This window comes from Panthera uncia (assembly GCF_023721935.1).
Source record: "Panthera uncia isolate 11264 chromosome A1 unlocalized genomic scaffold, Puncia_PCG_1.0 HiC_scaffold_17, whole genome shotgun sequence".
Classification (NCBI taxonomy): domain Eukaryota; kingdom Metazoa; phylum Chordata; class Mammalia; order Carnivora; family Felidae; genus Panthera; species Panthera uncia.
Window position 1 is genome coordinate 78,057,411 of NW_026057577.1, and position 23,622 is coordinate 78,081,032.

Genomic DNA, 23,622 nt, shown 5'->3' on the forward strand with positions numbered 1-23,622 from the left:
AATTAATTAATTAATTAATTAAATAAAATAAATTTAAAAATGCTCACTGGAATAAAATTAGTATGCATTATTAATCTCCCTTGCCATCAGTGTTCCATTTATAAAGCTGGGATGATAAGATCTACTTCACACAAAGAGATTAAATCAGAAATCTATATAAGCCTCCTCGCACAAAGTGTGGTATATTCTAGTTACTCAAAATATATAATAAATATTCAGTCCTTTCTTTGTTGTCTAGAAATGACAGCCTTTAGTTACTCCTGATTATAGCAATGTGCATATTACTAAAATTAAATAATAATAGCTATTACCTGTACTAATTATATGTCAGGCACTTTTCATGTCCTTTGTCATTTTATCCTATACTGTGTGAATTAGGCACACAAATCCCAACTTTATAGATATAAAGAAAAGGAGGCAAAAAGTACCTAATTTACTAAGAACACACAGTTTAGCTAGCTAGAATTCAAACAGGTCTAACACAAAAACCCAGGCCATTAACCAAATGGATACTTCTAAATATCACTAAATTAGTAGCTGGTTAAAAACTTAATACAAGTTCTAATGAAATATAACCCAGTGATAACCACAAGAAGAGCATTCTAATGATATAAGCTGAAAATCCTGTCAAATTAATCAGAAATTCTGTTCTTTAATAAATACAGATTATTATGTGGAGAAAAAGGAACACATGAGAGTTCCTTTTGGTAGAAATATAAACTGGTATAGCCACTCTAAAAAAATAGTACTTCAAAAATTAAAAACAGAAATATCAGATGATCCAATAAGTCCACTAGTGGGTATTTACCCAAAGAAAAAGAAAACACTAATTTTAAAAGGTACATGCACCCATACATTTATTGCAACATTATTTACAACAGCCAAGATATGGGCAATCTAAGTATCTGTCTATAGATGAATGGGTAGCAAAATGTGATACATACATACACACACACACACACACACACACACACACACATACACACAATGGAATATTATGCAGCCATAAAAAACAATGGGATCATGCCATTTGAGACAACATGCATGCACCTAGAAGTTATTATACTAAGTGAAACAAGTCAGACTGAGAAAGAAAAATACCATATAATTTCACTCAGAGGTGGAATCTAAAAAAAAAAAAAAAGAAAGAAAGAAAGAAAGAAAGAAAGAAAGAAATGAATGAACAAACAAAAAGCAGAATTGGAGCTATAAATACAGAGAATAGACATGGTTTCCAGAAGACAGGGCTGTTGGAGGTTTGGCCAAATGGGAGAAAGGAATATGGGTAGAGGGGGAAAAGGCTTCCAATTATGGAATGAATAAGTCACAGGAATAAAAAGCACAGTATAAGCAATGTAGTCAAGGATATTAAAATAGCAATGTAACAGGACAGATGGTAGCTACATTGTGATGAACAGGGAATAATGTACAAATTGTCAAATCACTGAGTTGTACACCTGAAATTGATGTAACATAGTATGTCAGTTATACTCAAATTAAAATATTAAAAATAAATACTGACTATTCAACATGCTTAATCAATGTAGATGTTTCATATGTTAGAAATTTCACAAAATTTCAAGCTCAGAATAAACCAAGTGTTTGTGGCAGAGAAATCGGGGCAAATGTGGAACTGGTGGGGCATTAAACGTAATCTTAACTAATAGGATGGTTTCAAATGTGTTCATGTAACTGTTAACACCGCTACACAGAAATACCCTTTTTTAGTAAAAAGCTGTAAGATACTGCTTCACTGTTGGTAGGGAAAGTTGTATTTGTATGTCTGCCCATTCTGGAATATTCTACTGTTTTTCTAAATGGCATACTACTGCACGTAATTTAGTTTATTCCTAAAGCAGTAGTTCTCGAATATGACCACACACTGTAATTCTGTAGGGAACTTTAATAAATGCCTGGGTCCCGTCCTTGGAGATTGTGATTTAATTGGCATGGGGTGTGACCTGGGCTTCAGAATTTTTTAAAGCCCCCAGATATGGCTACTGTGCATTCAAGGTTGAGAACCATCCTCCTGAAGCATGTTATAGGAAATATACATTTCACATACCTTTGTATGGCTTTGCTTCCCTATGAAAAGTAACATTCTTGAATGACTCAGCCTTTCTCTCAGAGTAGATTTCAGGAGCTATACACTCTGCAGCGTTCCTGCCCTCTTTGCCGTTCTGTGCAATATACTTGCTAGTATCTTGGCATTGGCCCCAGAGGGGCTTCACAGAGATGTTCTCCGCTTAACTCATGAGCTAGAATTGCTTGCAAGTTTTCTTTGCTCACCAAACAAGCATTGTACCAATTTACAATGCCACAAGAAAGTCAACTGGTATTCCTCAGAATAAATTGGATACTAGCGATAAGTCTCCTAAATACAAAGGTCATGATAAAGAGGAGATACTTAGTTTCAAATACCTGGATTTCACAAAGCAAAGGAATATGTTCTAAAAAGTGAAATTTCTACATCTCTATAATTATCTAGTGCATGTTAATTGATTCCAAGAGTTGTTAATTTGGAAAATAGTAGCCCTGTGGTAGAAGATATTCATGGTATAATTACTCAAGTTTAAATGTCATTTCTGCAGAATCTTGGAACATTTCAAATACATGATGGTAACAGTATTTCTGTTATCATATGTATTTGTTTATTGTTTCAGAAAACTGAAATGAAAAATTATATCCTTTCTAATTCCTTCAGGGAGCTAGTTAATAAATGAAAGTTCTTTTGGATACTCTAACTGATTTCAAACTAATTTATTTATTTTTCTTATTAAAGCATTTCTTTTTTCTTCAAAATTTTATTTAAATTCTAGTTAGTTAACATATAGTGTAATATTGCTTTCAGGAGTAAATGCAGTGACTCATCACTTACATATAACATCCAGTGCTCAACACAAGTACTCTCTTTAATACCTACCCCCCATTTAGCCTGTCCCCCACACCCTCCCTCCATCATCCCTCACTTTGTTCTCTACCATAAATATTCTCTTATGGTTTGTTTCCCTTTCTCTTTTTTTCTCCCTCCCATATGTTATTGTGTTTTGTTTCTTAAATTCCGCATATGAGAGAAATCATATGGTATTTCTCTTTCTCTTCCTGACTTATTTCGCTTAACATAATATGCTCCAGCTCCATTCACATCACTGAAAATGACAAGATTTCATTCCTTTTGATGGCTAATATTCCATTGTATGTATATACCACATCTTTTTTATCCATTAATCAGTCAATGGATATTGGGCTGTTTTCATAATTTGGTTATTGTTGATAATGCTGCTGTAAACATAAGGATACATGTACCACATCAAATCTGTATTTTTGTATCCTTTGGGTAGATACCTAGTAATGCAACTGCTGGATTGTAGGGTAGTTCTATTTTTAACTTTTTGAGCAAACTCCATGCTGTTTTCTAGAGTGGCTGCACCAGTTTGCATTCCCATCATGGTGCAAGAGGGTTCCCCTTTCTCCACATCCCTGCCAACACTTGTTTCTTGTGTTGTTAATTTTAGCCATTCTGACAGGTGTGAGGTGGTATCTCAATGTGGTTTTGATTTGTGTTTCCCTGATGATGAGGGATGTTGAGCATCTTTTTATTTATTTATTAGCCATCTGGATGTCTTCTTTGTAAATATGTCCACTCATGCCTTCTCTCCATTTCGTTACTGGATTATTTGTTTTTTGGGTATTGAGTTTGAGAAGTTCTTTATAGATTTTGGATACTAACCCTTTATCAAATACGTAGTTTGCAAATATCTTCTCCATTCCATTGGTTGCCTTTTAGTTTTGTTCATTGTTTACTTTGCTGTGCAGAAGCTTTTTATCTTGATGAAGTCCTAACAGTTCAGGTTTGCTTTTGTTTCCCTTGCCTCCAGCAACGTGTCTAGTAAGAAGTTGCTACAGCTGAGGTCAAAAGGTTGCTGCCGGTGTTGTCCTCTAGGATTTTGATGGTTTCCTGTCTCAACCTATTTAATTTCCAATTTCAAAAGAAAGATTGTATATGATCTGGTATAGTTCAAATAATGAAAGAAGTACGTTTTGTCAATTCTTATCTATCAAAGATCATCTAGAAAACACCTATACTCAGCACAGGTAGATTTGTCACTAAAAGCAAGGAAGACTCCACACCATGGGGAAATGGGTATATCAAAAGTAGGGAACTAGGAAAGAATTTTATAGGGTTTGGGAGACTGGCATCAGAAATAGGATGGAGTAAGCAGGATTGATCAAGCTGAAAACTAGGGAATTACTAGAGCAGACAATGGTCTCCTCTTTCGAGAACCCCAGAGGAGTTACTCTTGACTCAGTTTGTCTATGGTCTTACTTTGTAACATATGGGTCTGAATAAACTGGTGCTATATCTATAATGGACACTATGGTTTCACTCATAAGCAAAACTTATCTGTTTTGCAAGGCATGGTGCAGTAACCTTTCAGAAGTTGTGGTTTCTGTTTCAATTCTCAGTTCCACTATCACCAACTAGCTATCAGTAGGGTGATTTTTCACTGTAAACAGAATTGAGCCTTATAACCATGTAGTTTAAGCCTGCTGATTTTTCAATGGTAAGTCTTTAATTACACTTCTGATCTCCTCTTTGGATATAGATATTGTACTTTCCAAAATATTAATGAAAGATGTAAATTAAGTGATTCCTGATGGTGTTAATGCTTCAGAAAGGCCTTTCCTGACTATCCTATCCAAAGTATCCCATTTCCTAAACCTAGGATTTGAGGTTCAAACATGAGCACGTATTATGCCATTACTCAATTTTATTGTCTAGATAGCATTTATCATCATTTGAAAGTTTCTTATTCATTTATCTGTCATCTGGAAAAGATCACAACAGACTCTCATGACTATAATCCTAGAACATCAACAGCACCTACCACACATAGGAGCCCAATAAATATTTGTTGAGTGAATACAATATTCATGTAACTTAATAACTTACTGATTAGAAAGACTTACTGTAATGAGTTGACAATCTAATTATATATATTTTATACAATCTTAAAATAGTTTTTAGAACTCAGCTATATTAGCAATGTTAACATTGAAAAGTATATGGGATATACATTTTTAAAATTTTTCCTTTTCTTTTTTTGTAGCTACAAAGGAACCAGAATAATTTGATAAGATCTCATGAAGTTATTTGGAAAAAATAATTTCTAGTTCATTAGATTAATCATGAATAGTTAAGAAATATGTTTACAATATTAAGTTATTTGGATCTAGAAACATCACCAAAATAAAATAATTTTAAACGCTCATATGACTACAAAAGCACAGTTAAGAATTTCTTCATTAGGAAATAAATATACTTTAATAGAACTAGTACTTATTAAAAATGGGAAATTCTAGATGGCTTTTAAAATCTGCATCAAAAGAAAAACAAAATATGAAGTTATACAGCTGTCAATTTTTCACTTTTTAATTTTTTTTTTTCACAGGCTGAGGAGAGTAAAAAGGAAGCAAGCTTTCCTTTCTGTCACTTTCTCTCTCTTTTTTTTTAATTGAACTTTAGTTGACACACAGTGTTATATTAGTTTCAGATGTACAACACAGCAATTCAACAATTCTGTATACTACGCAATGCCTGTAATAATTTTATAAGGTGACAGGTGGTAACTATACTTCACTTTTTCTCTTAACTCACAAATTAATTTTCAAATTAGAATTAGTTATCCAAAGGAGGAAGAATGTTCTTCCTAGACTTTCAGAATGAGTTACATTTTTTACTATAATTTAAAAATTTTCTGGTGAATCTTAGTATTTATATCCCTCCAGTTCACTAATGTATATATCTTTTTAAATTAATATTAGCAAACTTTGTGCAAAGATGGCCCTGAATTTATTATAATTATTAATGTCTAGATAACATTGCTAGAAATCACTTTTTTGAACAGTTGAGGATTGGTAACATCTACTGAGAATCTTAAGAACACGAATTGGTAACACAATATGTTGTATATGACCTAGGTATAAAATCTTCTCTGAAAAGGTTTAATCATTTTTTTTCTTAAATATTACATAATTAAAGGTTAGGCCATCTATGCTTCAAAGATATTTCAAATCTATCTATATACATATAGAAGCACAGGCTTTAAAAATCTGTTTTTAATAATTATTAAGTGAGCCAGATGCAAATTTTAAAGTTTATTTATTTTGAGAGAGGAAAAAGTGCTAGCTGGGGAGGGGCAGAGAGAGAGGAGAGAGCGAGAATACTAAGCAGGGTCTGCACTGAGCACGGAGCTGGATGTGGGTCAGGAAAGGAATCTAAGATCATAACCTAAGCCTAAGTCCAATACTTAACCAACTGAGCCACCCCAGGGGCCCCTGCAAATTTTAAAGGAGAATTGCTGTTCTGAGGTGTTACCTTTATTTGATGCACTCTGACTGCTATCATCAGTTTCATGGCAGCATATTGTTTTGTATGTTGAACAGGAGTATACTGTAGCCACAATCAGAATCATTAACCTTCTATTATGACAACTTAATTTATACGTTTCTACCACTCAACTCAGCTAATTGAAATTAGCGTACTTTTCGTTCAATACCTTTTGCCTATAAAATTTGCAAAAGTAATTAGTCACATTCAGGTAGTTCTTATTTTTTGACTACTTAAAATTCCTAAAGAAGATGGAACATGAAGATCATTAACATGTAGGCTATACCCTCTTTCCATTTTACATGTAATTATAAAACACATTTTCTATGGTGTTTTGCCAGTAAAGTGACTTCACTTCATTTAAAAAAAAAGGGAGGAGCCTGCCTGGGATTCTCTCTCCCTCTCTCTCTGCCCCTCCCCCACTTGCACAAGAGCAAGCTTGCATACTCCCTCTCTCTCTGAAAATAAACAGCATTTAATTTTTTTTTTTAATTGGGGCGCCTGGGTGGCTCAGTCAGTTGAGCGTCCGACTTCGGCTCAGGTCATGATCTCGCTGTTTGTGGGTTTGTGGGTTCAAGCCCCACCCTGGCTCTGTGCTGACAGCTCAGAGCCTGGAACCTGCTTCGGATTCTGTGTCTCCTCCTCTCTCTGCCCATCCCCTACTTGTGCTCTGTCTCTCTGTCTCTCAAAAATAAACAAATGTAAATTTTTTTTTAATTTTAAAACTTTTTAAATAAAAAAAATGTTCATAAATGATCTTTTCCACCACACCCAATTAAAAATATCACTATGGCAAGGAATTTTGTTGGTTTACCTGCCTAGTATTTTTGCTCCCTTTTGTGATAACAGCATGGAATTTTCTCCCATGTGTCCTGATTTGGACCGTTCCACAGCACTCCTTCCTTGCTTTGGGGTGGCCCTATTATCAAAGCTTGCCCATGGCATTTCACAGGACTCAAGCAGAAGCAATAAAAGTCTTCTCTGAAATGGATCTACAGATGTTAAGACTTTTCCCACTGAGACTCTACCTGGCTGGATGTGAATTTGAGCTGGCAACAATCTTCTTCCCTGCCATAATGGAAAAGCGTATTTCTGGAATAAAACCAACTCACAGGTAGAAACAGGAATGGAGACAGAAAGAAAGAATTCTGATACAATTATTGAAATCTCTTATATCTGAAGCATGTCCCTTCAACCCCAGTAATGTGTGCCAATGAATCTTTGTTTTTGCTTTCTTTAAGTAGTTTGATTTGTGCTTTTATCATTTACAACTTAGTGATTCATGACTAATACAGCTTTCTATCCTTAAACACAGTATAGATACCAAATTCTCTAGCAAAGTCCTTAATTATATTTGAGTTCCGTCTGTAGATTCCACTTTTTTATATTTGAATATTTTTAGAATTCATGTGCTATTAACAATGTGGAGTAACTAAGCTGGAAAAGTTTTATATCCATACTGTGGTAGGGTCCCCTCCCTAAGGAGAGAGAAAAAAAGGGAGAGAAAACTTCAAGGTAACCTGGCTATGTGCCTACGTGACAACATCCCTCATGACCTTGTAAACCGAGACTACTTAATCAGACTGCATGTTTATGTGTGTTACCATATATGGGAGACAAAGAAATAGAAAATGTATAAAAAACTATGCCACGTAATGTTTGGTGCTCAGTTCTTTGGGTACAAACCCAACTGAGTGGTCCTGGAAATTAAAAAGCCTCGGCATCACAACTCTCTGTGCGAGAATCCTGCTGCAACACTACTGTAAATTATAAAGAAAAAATATATATTATCCTTAATGTTTAATTAGTTTGCTATTGTTCTTAATTTTGTCCCTAGTGTGCACTATTTTGTTCTGTTTAGAGTAACCAGTTGCTATCTTACTATTTGTTTTTGTTGTACTGAATCTTCTGTTACAACTTCTCTGTCATTAGATTTTGTCCACGTTTTCCTACCCAGATCTTCACGATGTAGAACAAATACCAAATTCTTGAAAACTTTCTTCTTCTACTTATCTCCTTCCAAGTAGAACTTCCAGTCTTTTATCTGGGTCTTTTCATCTCCATGGAATCCTTAAACCAGGTTGGGCAGGACTACATCACACCAAGCAGGGAAGAGGAAGTGGGAAGCAGTGGGTCTACGTCATTGGCAGTGGAGGATTTAAGCTCCCTAAAGCCCAATCTGAGGAAGGATGAAAAGAGAGTTGCTGGCTGGTTGCCCCTCCTGAGCTTTCTGGGGGGAACAAATGTTCACAATCAGATCTGACACAGTTAAACCTCCCTACCTGATTGTAGTTGGTATGCCTTACTGCATGAGTAAGTGTTGTGGAGAGATGGGGTGTGAATTATCTCCCAGAAGAAAGGACAAAGGGCTAAGCACAACTCCTGATTAAAGTCACAGAGTCTGCCAGGTTGTATCTCCTGAGCAAGGAAAACAACAAGCCAACAGGGGCTGCCCAGCTCTTATTTTCAAAACAAGATCATTAAGAATGTTTACGGAATGTCCAGTATGTGCTGTTTTAAGTAGTCTACATACTATGCCCTAATCCAAATAATATTGTACCTTATAACAAATTATTTGGGCAAACTGTGGAACCTAAAGATTAACATAGTTCTTATTTAGCCTGCCACAGGAATGCCGGTGCAAGCGAAGTAAATTTATGGCATGCTTAATGTTCCTCATTAGGACTGAGAAAAGAATAATACGAGATTTTACCAAGTCCTCTTACGTTTCAGAATTTTCATTATACTGCAAATTGTGCCTCAGGGGAATAACCTGTTCTTTGTTTTTTTTTTTTTTTTTAAGTTTGTTTATTTATTTATTTATTGAGAGAGAGAGAGAGAGAGAGAGAGAGAACAGGGGAGGGGCAGAAAGAGAGAAAGAGAGATAATTCCAGTCAGGGATAATTCCAGTCAGGTTCCATGCAGGCTCCATGCTGTCAGCGCAGGGCCCAACTCAGGGCTCAATCTTGCAAACTGTGAGATCATGACCTGAACCAAAATCAAGAGTCAGACACTTAACCAACTGAGCCACCCAGGAGCCCAGGGAATAACTTTGATGAGGCTGTTTTTGCTTACGTTTTTACTGTTTTGTGTTTTCAAAGCACAAGTCTGCAGAACAGGAATTAAGAACACTTGTAGGAGGGGCACCTGGGTGGCTCAGTCGTTAAGCGTCCGACTTCGGCTCAGGTCATGATCTCACGGGCCGTGAGTTCGAGCCTCACATCGGGCTCTGTGCTGACAGCTCAGAGCCTGGAGTCTTCTTCAGATTCTGTGTCTCCCTCTCTCTCTGCCCCTCCCCCATTCATGCTCTGTCTCTCTCTGTCTCAAAAATAAATAAACATTTAAAAAAATTAAAAAAAAAAAGAACACTTGTAGGAGGTTAAAGTGAGATACACAGATGAAGCCTTATGAACTCATTGACTCTGGCCTAACTGCGATAAAGAGAAGAGATAAAGCTGATATAGGCATCATGGATCATGAACTAAGAATAAAAAACAGGGAAGACTACCTAGAATATCACAAAAGAAAGTAAAAATAAAACCACAACAAATGTATACTTTTAATACCCCTTAAATTGAAATTCGTATACTTTTAATACCCCTTAAATTGAAATTCAACATGGAGAATTTCACCTAGATGTTTCTGAAATTATAATATAATATAACTTCCATATCTTCCATTTATCAATGTATTTTTTAGTATGGCACTTACCACCTAGAACCTACATTCTTTGCACAGATAATAGTTGCTGGGCCACTGGAAAACTAAATGCACAATCCCTGCAGAAAAGAAAAACAAAGGGGCTAGAAAGAGATAACATAAAGGTAAAGAAAAAACTGTCTATGGCTCTATATATCTGATTCAATTGAATGAATAAGAAGCAGAGTTTTGACAGTTGAGGTTGTACTTACATACAAGACACAAGTTAGCTACTTTCCTGAAAATAACTGGTCAATTCAATCAAATGTTTAATTTATTTTCATTTTATTTTATTTTTTAATGTTTATTTATTATTTTGAGAGAGAGACAGAGAGCAAGCAGGGGGGGAGCAGAGAGAGAGAGAGACAGAATCTGAAGCAGGCTCCAGGCTCTGAGCTGTCAGCACAGAGCCCAACATGGGACTTGAACCCACAAACCTCAAGATCATGACCTGAGTTAAAGTCAGATGCTTAACCGACTGAGCCACCCAGGAGCCCCTGGTTAATTTACTTTTAAAAGAAAGATTTCCCAATTGTAAGGTTGAACTAATTGCTTGCTCAGCTGAACTGACAGGCAATTTTAGTTAAAAATAATCAAATCAGAACAACATGTATCTGGATAAAGTTGTTCAAACTGCTTTATAATCTTAGCACTTCACCCATGCTCTTAGGACAATGGCTAAAATGGTTGGTTCCCTGTAAATGTTCACTGAATATTGGCACAAAGACTTCATGTTTCATCAAACAGTAACAAGATCAATTCCAAATATTAGTGAAGAAAAAACATCAAAATTATTTTAAGTTGCATAATATAATAGACCAAACTTAATTGTAGTGTCATATTTATAATATTTAAATAGTTTCAAAATAGTAAGCACTTAAGTATCTTATCTCATTCTTAATCACTTTGAGAATGCGAGACAAATTATTAAAGGGCATTTTCAGTAACTAGACTAGGAGCCTCTATAAAATGAGTACATATGTGTCATGTCTAATAGGAATTGCTGGTGAAACAGTTCCATTCACGATGAGTTTACACCCAGCTAGTGCTTGAGAAAGTGCTGCATACCCTTATTACCTAGTCTGCCTGGTTTACACTATCTTAATGTTTTTTAGCACTTCCATGTGTGACTTTTGGAAAGAACAAGAAAGCGATATTTATACCAAGAAATCTTAATATCTTAAATTTTATAACATATCACTTTAATAAATTTGAAGTAAATTATAGCTGTATAATTTATAACTTGGTATTAATTTCCAATCTTTCTTTCCTCAAAAAAAAAAAAAGGCCTCAGTTATGAAAGGTTAGAGAACTGACTTTGCCCTGCTCTTGCTATACATCCAAGTTCTTTTTATCTTTTGTTCTGTCTTTGAAACATGGTGCCCTCTTCTGGAGAATCAAGAATACATCATGCCATTTCCTGAGTCATTTTCTTCCTATCAATACGGAGAAATTCCAGTCTGTCAGCAACCAGTCAGAGTTTAGGTTATTTGCTCAAACCACAGAGAGTTTACCAATTGTCCACAAATTTCTTTATCTGTTTCTGTCACTGTTACACAAATCTGTAGAATTAAGAACTTTTCTTTAGATAAAAATTATCCTACTCAACCCATTGAGCCTGATGCCCCTCATCTGTCACTGGCAGGAAAAGCAGATGATGATTCTGATGACCAAGCAGGTATAAATAAAAGGAAAAGTCATATTTAGCAAGATAAATTTAAACATAAAGCTTTAAGAACATGCTGATTACATCTAAAACACTGCACTATAAAATATGTGCAGAAAACTCAATCCCTTCAGCGGCATCATCTTTATTGCACACTGACTTGTAGAATTTAAATAACCACAAACTCTGGGGCTAAGGAAGCAAAATAGGGATCACTATGGATCTATATTCTGTGGAGAACATGGTTTGAGTGAGTTAAAGGAAGTGGAGATAAGAGAGTCAGACCTGAACCTCTGAATGACTTTCGTTAAACCACTTAACTTCAACATACATCAGTTTCCTAATTTTTAAGCTGTGGAAAGCAAGTTTTGCCTCTTACATCATCAGAATGTTGTAAGGGTGCTGCAATGAAATGTACATTGACTTCCTTTGAGTGAAGAAATTTGTAAAACATAAATTCTTTAGGTTACAAACCCCTTTCCACCAGAAGAGCTGAAACAGGATATAGTTGTGACTAAGCCACAGTTTCTAAGAGCAGAGACCACCAAGGTAGTCACACAGAAAGCATACATCTATAGCCTATTAGTAGCCATTTCTTGTTTTTATACAGAATTTTTACCACAAAATAGACACGAGTTTATTATATAAATAGGGTAAAGGTTTATGACTAAAATCTCCTATAATTTGTAGATACTATGCTTAATATATGCTTAATGGAAATTTTGTTCTATAGTAATTATTCTCTGAAAAAGCTTAAAATTGCATCTTTATATTTAGCAATTTTGAGTTGAATCAAAACTGTACTAAGTAATTTATTATGTAAATTGATGTAGTGTATAGGAAAGAAATATTCTAAAAATTAATAATATTAAGTTTCTATTTTTTAATTTTTTTTTAAATGTTTATTTTTGAACGAGAGAGAGACAGAGCACAAGCAGGGGAGGGGCAGAGAGAGAGAGGGAGACACAGAATCTGAAGCAGTCTCCAGGCTCTGAGGTGTCAGCACAGAGCCCAATGAAGGGTTCAAACTCATGAACGGTGAGATCATGACCTGAGCCAAAGTCAGATGCTTAACCAACTGAGCCACCCAGGCACGCCATAATATTAAATTTCTTAATATGCTCTATATGTTTGACATCAGTCTATAAAATTAAGCACAGGCAATATATTCAATAGTTGAAACAAGATATTTTTAAACAAGATGAGAAACAATTTAGCTCTTGAATACTCAAGGCCACAGTGGGAATGACATCATGATCTTGGCCTGTACTGCTCTTTAGGGACCCATGCTGCTAGGAGACAGGAGAAACCTAAAGTTTGCCAACCATTTGGGATGACCATTCTCAATTAAGAATAAAAACAGTTCCTGGTTGCAGCCAGTCTTAGAAAAGCAACAGCTGGCCACTGATAAGAGTATGTCCAGACCCAGGAATGGCTTTCCATAGACTTAAGTTAATGATTTTCTCTCTCAAGTTCAGTATATGAAAGAATTTTGTGTGTCTTCCCCTTGGAAAGTGTTTAATCTAATTTATAAAACCCATCAAATAGTTAAAAGAGCTTCTGGTATAGAGGAGAGAATAACAAATGCTTTCATTCTTCAAAGATACTCTCTAAAATGTATTTTTCATAGCTCCTGGTAGAAAAACTATGACATGGTTCCAAATGAACAAATTCCTTGATCTTTTCTACACTTAAATATTTCTGTCTTATATGTGTAATTGAGTGTATGTGTCCATTAAAAAAATATTCTCAGGGTGCCTGGGTGGCTCAGTTGGTTAAGCGTCCAACTTTGGCTCAGGTCATGATCTTGTGAGTTTGTGAGTTTGAACCCCACATCAGGCTCTGTGCTGAGAGCTCAGAGCCTGGAACCTGCTTCAGACTCTGTGTCTCCCTGTCTCTGTGTCCACTCCCTCAACAATAAACATTAAAAAAAATTAAAAATATACATTCTCTGTACATTGAATCAAAGAGCTTTTGTTAATTGAGTCAAAGAAGTACATTGATATAAACTATATTTCTAGCTCTTAACATTGCTAGTTTAGAATACCTTAAAGCCCCCCCTTTTTTTTTTTACAATTTTTTAAAAACATACTTTTTACCCTCAAATTACATTCAGCTTCTTTTGGTAAGTACTAAAAGTATGTAGTGCCTCGCATGCTATAGTAAATGTTCATATTCAAACTGGTTCTACTAAATTAATGGAAAATACTGAGTTTTCAAAGTAATTTAAGCATCTTTCTTATAATGTGCAAAGGAAAACTTTATCCCTTTTCTAAATTTACATAGGGCTCTCCTGCAATTACACATTTGAGATGAAATACAAATTTTATGTAAATAAATTATTTTCAGGTTATTAATTTGGGAGAACAAATATATCTACAAATAAACCATTATTTGTACAATGCCATTTCTTCTTTCATGCTTTTTATTTGTTGTTTTTATTTTTATATACTGTTACCATCATTCCCACAATATATGTGAACTCCTGGAAGATAGGAGCTATGCCTCATATTCATCTTTGCAACTGTTGGGCTTCTTATTGTGTCTGGCATGTGTTAATTGCTGAATCAAAATTCAAAGGATAAATAAATAAACAAGCAATCAGAGACCTACATAACCATTTCCCCATATATTCATTTTATATATTTATAATACTACTAACATTGAAAATGAAAACAAAAGTTTTTATTTTGAAGCATAAGAGTTTCTTGCTTTCTCAGTATCCTAGTCTAACATCACTTTACCTTTGAGAAAACAATGGTTTTTTATTATGTAGTGTCTGGAATTTACCCATCATTATATGGCACGTTTTCCCCTCCTCTTTCTTCTTTTAATACTATGTGGCACAAAAAAAGGAACTATAGACATGATCGAGATGTTAGCTAATGCTAATATAGTCATCATTTCATAATATATGAATCTATCAAATCAACACATTGCATACCTTAAACTTACACAATATTATACATTGGTACATCTCAATAAATCTGGGAAAAGAAGAAAATATCACTCTTCAAATTTATAGAAATAGAAAGTGGAATAGAGGTAACCAGGGGTTGGGGAGAGGAGGAGGTGAGGAGTTAATATTTAATGGGTACAGGTATCAGTTAAGGAATGAAGAAAAGTTCTGGAGATGGACAGTGATGATAATTGCACAAAAGGATGACTGTACTTGATGCAGCTGAACTGTATACTTACAGATAGCTAAAATGGTAAATTTCATGTTATGTGTCCTTTATAATAAAAAATTTATCTGTGTAATATATTTTAAAGAAGAAAATAGTATGCCAAAATATTTCATTTTATATATTTAATTATTTTTCAGAATTTTCTTACCTTGAGCTCATAAACTACCACACAGAAATAAGATTCAGAATAAAATAAGAATGTCTAAATAAAAAATAGGATAAAAATTGGCATGCTGCAATTCTTTCAAATCCAATGTAGATTTTATAAGTGTTTCTTTCCATATTTGCACTAGGTGGAGCCATTTGCTTAAACTGTTCCTAGGAAAATTAGCAAAATATAGGCTTAATTTTATATGAAACTGCCAAAATGTTTTTCCATAATAACCATACCATTTTGCATTCCCTCCAACAATATATGAAAGTTCCGGTTGTTCTGTATTGTTAGCACCTGGCTACTCTTTTCAGTCACTCTAGTGGCTGTACAGTATATCTCACCGTAATTTCAGTGTGCTTTTCTTTAATGACTAATGATGTTGAGCATTTTTTAATGTGCTTATTTGACTGATTTGTATCTTTTTTGCTGAAGTGTCTATTCAAATTTTTTGCCCAATGTTTATTAGGTTGTTTGTTTTCTTGGTGTTTAGTTGTGATAGTTCTTTATATCACCATCCAGCAACCTCGTATCTTTCCATTTAAACAAGATAAATGAAAACATATGTCCACACAAAGGTCAGTATATACATTTCACAGCAGCTTTGTTTACATTTACCAAAACTGAAAACAATCTGGCCACTGGTGGATGAACCACTCCTACATGCAACAACACAGATGAAACTTAAAAGTGAAAGAAGCTAGAGAGAGAACCCAGACACAAAAGCCTACATCCAGTATGCTTCCATTCATATAACATTCTTTCAAAAGAAAAACTATGGAAACGGAAGTTGGATCAGTAGTTGCCTGGAGCTGGGAGAGAGGTAAAAGGACTAAATGCAAAGGGGCACTAGTAAATCTTTTGGAGAGATTAAAGTACTACACATCTTGTTTTTAGTAGTGGTTATATGATTATGGACATTTGTTAGAAGTCATTGAATAGACACCTAAAAATGCTGACTTTTGCTGTTCATGTCATTGTCTGCTTGTCAAGTTTTACTTTCTTAATATTAAATATTTTAATATTCAATTAAGCTGACTCAGAAAAATTGCCCATGAAAAAGCCCTGAAGAATTCTGGCAGGTTTTGTTAAAATCTCCGTTAACAGACAAATTGTAACTTTGATTTCTCTGTGCTACCATATTTTAAAACTGTGCATTGATACTTTTGAATAAAAATGTATTTAAGAGGCTCAAAGACAGTAATTTGATAGAGATGATTTTTTTTAATAATGAATAGTCCAAATATAAACTGGGAAATAGAATAATAGAACATCCTGGTAATCTATTCAAATCAAGTAACAAAGTATGTTGTTTTTTTCATAAATGAATACTCTCTTTCATATATATGTAAAAATTATTTTACTATTAAATGTGAGAAATCAAGTATTTTATTAGGCAGAAGAACATTCTGATATATAAACATACATATGTAAATTGTATATTTCTCTTGAATCTAAAAATATCATCATCTACTCAGAAGTGCCTTAATAGGGGCGCCTGGGTGGCTCAGTCGGTTAAGCGTCTGACTTCAGCTCAGGTCAGGATCTCGCAGTCTGTGAATTCGAGCCCCGCGTCGGGCTCTGGGCTGATGGCTCAGAGCCTGGAGCCTGTTTCCGATTCTGTGTCTCCCTCTCTCTCTGCCCCTGCCCCGTTCATGCTCTCTCTGTCTCAAAAATAAATAAAACGTTAAAAAAAAAGTTTAAAAAAAAAAAAAAGAAGTGCCTTAATAAATCTATTTAGTTCTAACTTTAGTATTACAGCCCGATATCTCACAGTAAAATAAATCTCATCTTTAAAGATATTCTATAGAAATCCCCACCTGTATTTCATTTGGAGCAATTAGACCTGGGTTTCCTGGAGGGATGACATCTAATATGTCTGAAAAAAAATCATGTTTTGTCACTTTTAAAAATATATTCAGTGAAATCTCATATTTAGTTCATGTGGTGAGAAAATTCAGAATTCCATAGCCTATGAAGTGGCCAAGAAGACAGGCTGGCAGAAAAGCCTCAACAATATGACAATATAAAAATAGTTTTCAGTGAATTTGGCCTTAGGAATTGTAATAGAATTGTAGTCTTTAGCTCCCTAGAGGAAAAAAACTGGATCATAAAGTAGGGTCATAGTTAAAAAGTAACAGAACACTATAGTAGGAAAAGATAGAATTCAAATAAGAAGAAGGGGAAGGTTAGGACCTGAGGTCTCTGGATGGGGAAAAACACAAATGTTAAAACATTTCTTCTGGGAACGTCTGACCTCAAGCAAACTCCCTCAGGCATGAAGTTCCTCTTGAGAATGTGACCGACACCACCTACCCCACTTCAGGTTTCTTCAGGAATTTGACAAACAAAAGACTTGACTAAAAATAAGTAGACCATAAAACGCATGACCCACAAGCAACAGTCTGGCCATGGACAACGCCCTCATACAATGGAAACGAGCTAATCAAAAGGAAATGACCAGGCATTTAGGGTTACCTAGCCAATAAGGGTAGAACCTGAGAAGGAACAAGGGGGAAGAAAAGGGGGAGCGGACCAAAGCCCTATAAAACAAAGTCCTTTACCCATAATCGGGGACATTCACTTTCAAATGCCCCTTCTCTGTAAAGAGAGCTGTCATACTATTCTTACTTTCTGATCTCATAATCTAGTAAACTTTTACCTGCTGCTCATTTTATTCTGTGTTCACCTGTTCATTCTTCAAAGCAGTGAAACAAGGAACCCTGGGTATTGAAGTAAAAAATCCTGCAACAATACCAGCGTGCCTATGAGTTCTGGTCACCTTCCTCCTCTTGGCTCTGTATTCTGAGAAGAATGCCTAACGCATGCATCAGAGAGATCAGATTTCACATAAAACGCTTCAAAGCAGCCATTTCAAATATGTTAAAAAAAACTCTAGGAAAGCATGATTAAAGAAGTTAAGGAAGGTATAATGAGAATGTTCCATCAAATAAAGACTGTCAATAAGGAGACCAAAAAAAAAAAAAAAAAAGAAAGAAAGAAAGAAAAAGAAAAAAAAAGAACCAAATGAAATTCTGGAGCTGAAAAGTTTATGTTAAATCTGATATCTGGTCACTGTCACAGACACTTTGTACTGTTTGTTTGTTTTTCTGGTTTCTTTGCACATCTTGTAATTTGGGGGAAACTGAAAATGTTAGATGATATTATAGAAACTCTGGGTACTGGTTTTTCCCCTTCAAGGGAATGTTATTGCCATTTTTAAAAATTTGTTTAGTGAATGGCTGGATTATTTTAACATAGTCTATTCCCCATGCACACCTCTCCAACATAATCAAAGCCTCTGTTTTTCGTTGCTCTTCAGAAAGGCACAGCTACCCTAGAAGGGTAGTATTTATAAGGCTCTCTTCCTTTCTTACAATGAACACATTCAGCTGTTAAACTCCATTAATTTCCAGCTGATTGCTCTACTTTTCTTTTTTTATAAATAAAGATGTAGAGAGTTTGGGGGGGGGTTGGTTTAAAAAAAATTTTTAATGTTTATTTATTTTTGAAAGAGAGAGAGATCAAGTGTGAGCGAGGGAGGGGAAGAGAGAGAGGGAGACACAGTATGAGAAGCAGGCTCCAGGCTCTGAGCTGTCAGCACAGAGCCCAACGCGGGGCTGGAACTCACAAACCATGAGATCATGACCTGATCCGAAATTGGACGCTTAACCAACTGAGCCACCCAGGCGCCCCAATATGTGGAGTTTTTTTAAGTTTATTTATTTTTGAGAGAGAGAAAGAAAGAGAGAGAACACAAGTGGTTGAGGGGCAGAAGGTGAGAAGACAGAGAATCTCAAGCAGGTTCTGCACTGTCAGCACAGAGGCTGACTGAGGGCATGAACTCACAAACCATGAGATCAAGACCTGAACCAAACTCAAGAGTCGCTTAACCTGCTAAGCCACCCAGGCGCCCCAATGCTCTACTGTTTCAGCAATGCCCCTAGACACATACAAACTATTCCAATCAAATGGTGGCTCCTTAGAGGAAATAGATTCTGTGGTCAGTGTCTGAGATTTGTTTAAATGGCAGGAAAGCTTCTCCCAGCTATCTTATTCTCTAGTTATCTCCTACAAACTGGCAGCCAACCGTCTAGGCTATGTCTTCATTACATTCAAGAATTTCTTCCCAAATGTCTTTTACCAATTTCCACAGTTCTTTTGAGTGCGCTTAGGCTTAAACTTCATTAAACTGCTGCAAATGAAGTCAGTTCCTTTGAGAAAAGATTTGGAGCTATCTGTTTTATGGCCTGATTCTCCCTCCAGAAAAACTCTTTTAGCCAGGGCTGTAGAGCTGAAGGTGGTGACAATGTAGCTTACAGTCTAAGCTATATCTTCATAAAATCTACTAGTCTCTTAATTGTCTTTCACCACAACCTCCACTGTTCCTGAGAGAGCCTTAGATTTGAATTACTCCATGCTCCATTGCAAATGAAGTCAATTCCTTTGAGAAATTGTAAAGAGTTATCTGTTTTACAGTCTGCTTCTCCTTTTAGGCAAAAATCTGTGAAGAAGGACCCTAGAACTGAGGGTGGGGTAAATGGCAAGCCTCTCTCAGTGTGGCTACTCCCTCTAGAAGCTGAACACTCAGTGTAGGGGGGCAACCACTGAGGCTCTCTTAGCTTCTCTCTCCTGGTGTGGAACCACTACCTAATGGTGAGGGCAAGTAAATCAGTGCCACAGTATTCTCAGGACTCCATACCCAAAGTAGAGCCTCCATTCTGTAAGTGAGGGCTAGATGGAAGAAGGGAGTACCAACTCTCATCAGGAATCACCTGGAACCTAGCCTCAGCAAGAGGTAGCTGGGGCCAAGATGTGAAGCACTAAAGACCTCCTTCCCCAGAGAAAAAAGCCCTCTGACAAGGGGCTAGGTAAGAAGGGGTCCTATCTTCTTGGCTGCAGTGGTCTGGAGTAGTTTTTCCATCTTGCTGAGCTGGGAAAAAGGAAAGAAGGAAGCAGTCCTGGTTCAAATATCACCTTTCTCAAACTCTCACCTTTCTTACTACCTTTTATAGATTTCCTTGAAGAGATGTGTCTTTGCTTGACATTTGTCCTAAGGGCTATTTCTGAAAGCTTTACGTGATTGAGTTTTCTTTTTTCTTTCCTTTTTTCTTTTGTTTTGTTTTGTTTTTGTTTTGTTTTTGTTTGTCATCAATTTCACTAAAGAACAGGTAAGGAGAGCTCTGTACACTGTCATCCAAGAGATTGAACCTCTGATTCATCAGCATTGATGTTAATCAATGCTATGTGCCATGGAAATAAAAATAAATACAGCAATATCATAGAACAAATGATCTAATGGAAAACAGGAACAAATAATTACAACACCAAATGATAAGAGCTACAATAGAAAACTACAGAAAGTACAGTGGAAGGACAGAGAAGCAGGTGACATCTGTGGGGGTAGAAGAATGAACAACATGGAAGATCTCATGAACACAGAACCAAAAGGTAAATTGAGGAAGCTTTAGCAGTGCTAGATTCTTTATCCCTGAAAGTATTTAAAAAAAAACAATGATTATAGTTATAATATCATTAATAATATAATCTGATATAAAAAATTGATATGTTCTTAATCTTGAATCTTAAAAGTTCTAAGAATGTTTGTTATATTTGTCTGTAATAAATAATCTAAGTTAATCACAGTGAACAAACACAGCTTCAAATAAAGTTCTCTAGTCTCTGACTTCCAATAAGTCCAACTGTTTGTGACCTTCAGCCCTTTTACACAGAAATCTTAAGCCTCCACTGTTTGTGGAGGAGAGGATACAGTTCAATATCAGTATGATAAAGTCTCCAAGGAACAAAGAAATAACAGACAGGTATATTGGCTTTCTAGCAGACCATGCTAGACTAGTTTTCCATGGGCAGTCCCTGTTCTTGTTTCTTTTTTCCTATAAATATCCTCTCTGTTCAAAAATAAACTCAAGAACATCAAATCCCTCTCAAAAAAAAAAAAAACAACAACAAAACAACAAATAAAACAACAAGAACAAAAACAAAACAAAAACAAAAACAAAAAACAGTATTTGGCAAAGAGAAGAAGAAAAAGAAAACTCAGTCATCCTCTGCCTTGTTCCATCCCCTGGGCCAGCACATGAGTTTCTAATTCTGATGTAGGAGGGAGAGTCCATTGGCTTAGCCTCAGGTGGACTGGACCAGTGCTGAACAGAAACATTAAAAATTTTATGACTTTGGCTAAAGAGCTTAAAGCCATTAAGATTGTATCTGGAAATCCATAGTAACTGTTGGATGCCTAGGATATAAAACATAACCTGGTTTTTACCTATGAAATAGAGTTATTCACTCTATCCTTAAAGACTCATAATATTCTAATTGAACAGAATATATGCATATTTATGACCAATGGTTTTAGTGTTACGACTATGACTGCTCCAATTTAGTACATGTCTCCTGCTCCTTCTTCTCTAACTTTGGCCAAGGCATAGTCATGGGCATTTACAGTCACTGTCTTAATTGATGCAGGCAATATTACAAATAACTGTTGCATTTGGACATATGATCTCTGACACGGGCATCTCATGTGGTAATAATGACACATGGCAAGAATAAATGATCGATTTTCTTCACCATGTACATATGTGAGCATAGGTTGACTAGAAATAAGTCAGAATGATGGAGGAGCAGAAGGTTGTGGAGTTTCCATAGCATATTAGGGTTTTTTTTTTTCTTTACTAAGATGTCATCATAGATCATAATTCCCTTGAGATTAAGTGACTGACTCTAAATAGTCTTCTTGTCACAAATCACTGAAAAAGTGTCAGCCTCTTTCCTAGTGAAGTCCCTCTTTGTCTCACAGGACTCCCAATAATGCTATTGTTGTAGTATCTTTTTTGAATTATGTCAGGGAGTCACTGAAACCTTCTGGCACCAGATTTTGAAAAAGACAATATGCTGAACAGTGAGAAATGGAGGAGAGGTGTGATTAATTGTCAAAGGAGAGAAGCACAGAAGCATAACTCTTTTTTCTGACAGACGCTCCAGCGGATGACACAGAGTCAAGTAATAGCATTGTTACAGAAATTTGGCCAACTGCTTTAGGCACCATCTGCTCATTTTCTCCCAGAGGAGTAATCCTTTTCAAAGGTTGAAGGAGAAGTTTAAAAGCCTGCTCAGGAATTTTGCAAATTTTTATCAATTTCCAGAACTGTGAGTCACTCAAAAGTAACCCAAAGAAAACTTAACCCCAAATAGGGCAAGTGTTCTCAGAGTGGAATCAGACCAGAAAAAATGGAAAAACAAGGGGCACCTGAGTGGGCCAGTTGATTAAACATCCAATTCTTGATTTCAGCTCAGGTCATTATTTCACAGTTCTTAAGATCAAGCCCCACCTCAGCCTCCACACTGACAGCATGGAGCCTGCTTGGGATTCTCTCTCTCCTCCCTCTGTGTGCCTCCCCTCTGTGCATAAGCTGTCTCTCAAAATAAATAAATAAACATTTAAAAGGGGGAGGGAGAAGGGAAGATGGAAGAAATGAAAGGAGAAGAAAAAGATAAGAAGAATTTTTTTAGAATTCTAAGTGACATTTGTCATATCTCTTTTACTTTCTTTTTGAGTGTGAAGTGTGGTCTGAAAATCTAGCTGACCAAATCAGCTAGAATCCATATCTTATGCTAAACATTTATCTTTCTGAAATGAACTCTTCTTTTACTTCTCCTTATGATTGAAATACAGGAATGTAATAGGTGAAGCAAGTTTGAGAAAGGAGTGGTGGGCAGGAAAAGAAGTATTTGCAGAGAATCTACAGGATTATCCTAAAGGAAACTCAACCAAGATCGTACCACTGTTTTCTCTACAATATCACCTACAATCTAAAAGATACATTTTCTCCTTGCTGAAGATTTGAAGTCTGAAGCCGTTTAACTGTGGTAGTTTGGTAAGCTTTGGTGTTAAGTAGATTATTGTTCACTTCCCAATCCTATACTTACTAGTTCTGTATGTAATCTTGGGCAAATTACCAATCTAAATCTCATTTTCTTTATGAGCTATTGAAAGGTGCCTTCCAGGGTAACATACACAATTCCAAGATAATTCGTTCATAGAGAATTCCACATGAATTGTGCCTTTTTCAGTCATGCAATGTGACTGGCCCTGTGCCTAATGTAGAGTGAGCATTAAAAAAAAAAACAACAACAACAGCTGTTAAGGATCTGAAATTTAGTCTTCTGCTGCAAAAAAGAAAGAGGAAGTTCTACAAGTGTCAGTGTAGCCTAATGGATGAAAACATGAACCACAAAACTAGACTGTCAGTATTCTAATATTGAGTCATGCTACTTACTAACCATGTGATCTTGAGCAGTTTCCTTAATTTCCTGATACCTCGGTTTCTTCTTTAACAAGAGAGGGACAATAATAGTACTTAGCTTTTAGGGTTATTGTCATAATCAAATAACTTAATGCATATGAAACACTGAAAACAAAATCTAGTACATAGTAAATACTAAATAAACATTGGTTATAATTATGTTATGTGGAAAGGTATCCTAAATATATTAAGGTAAAAAA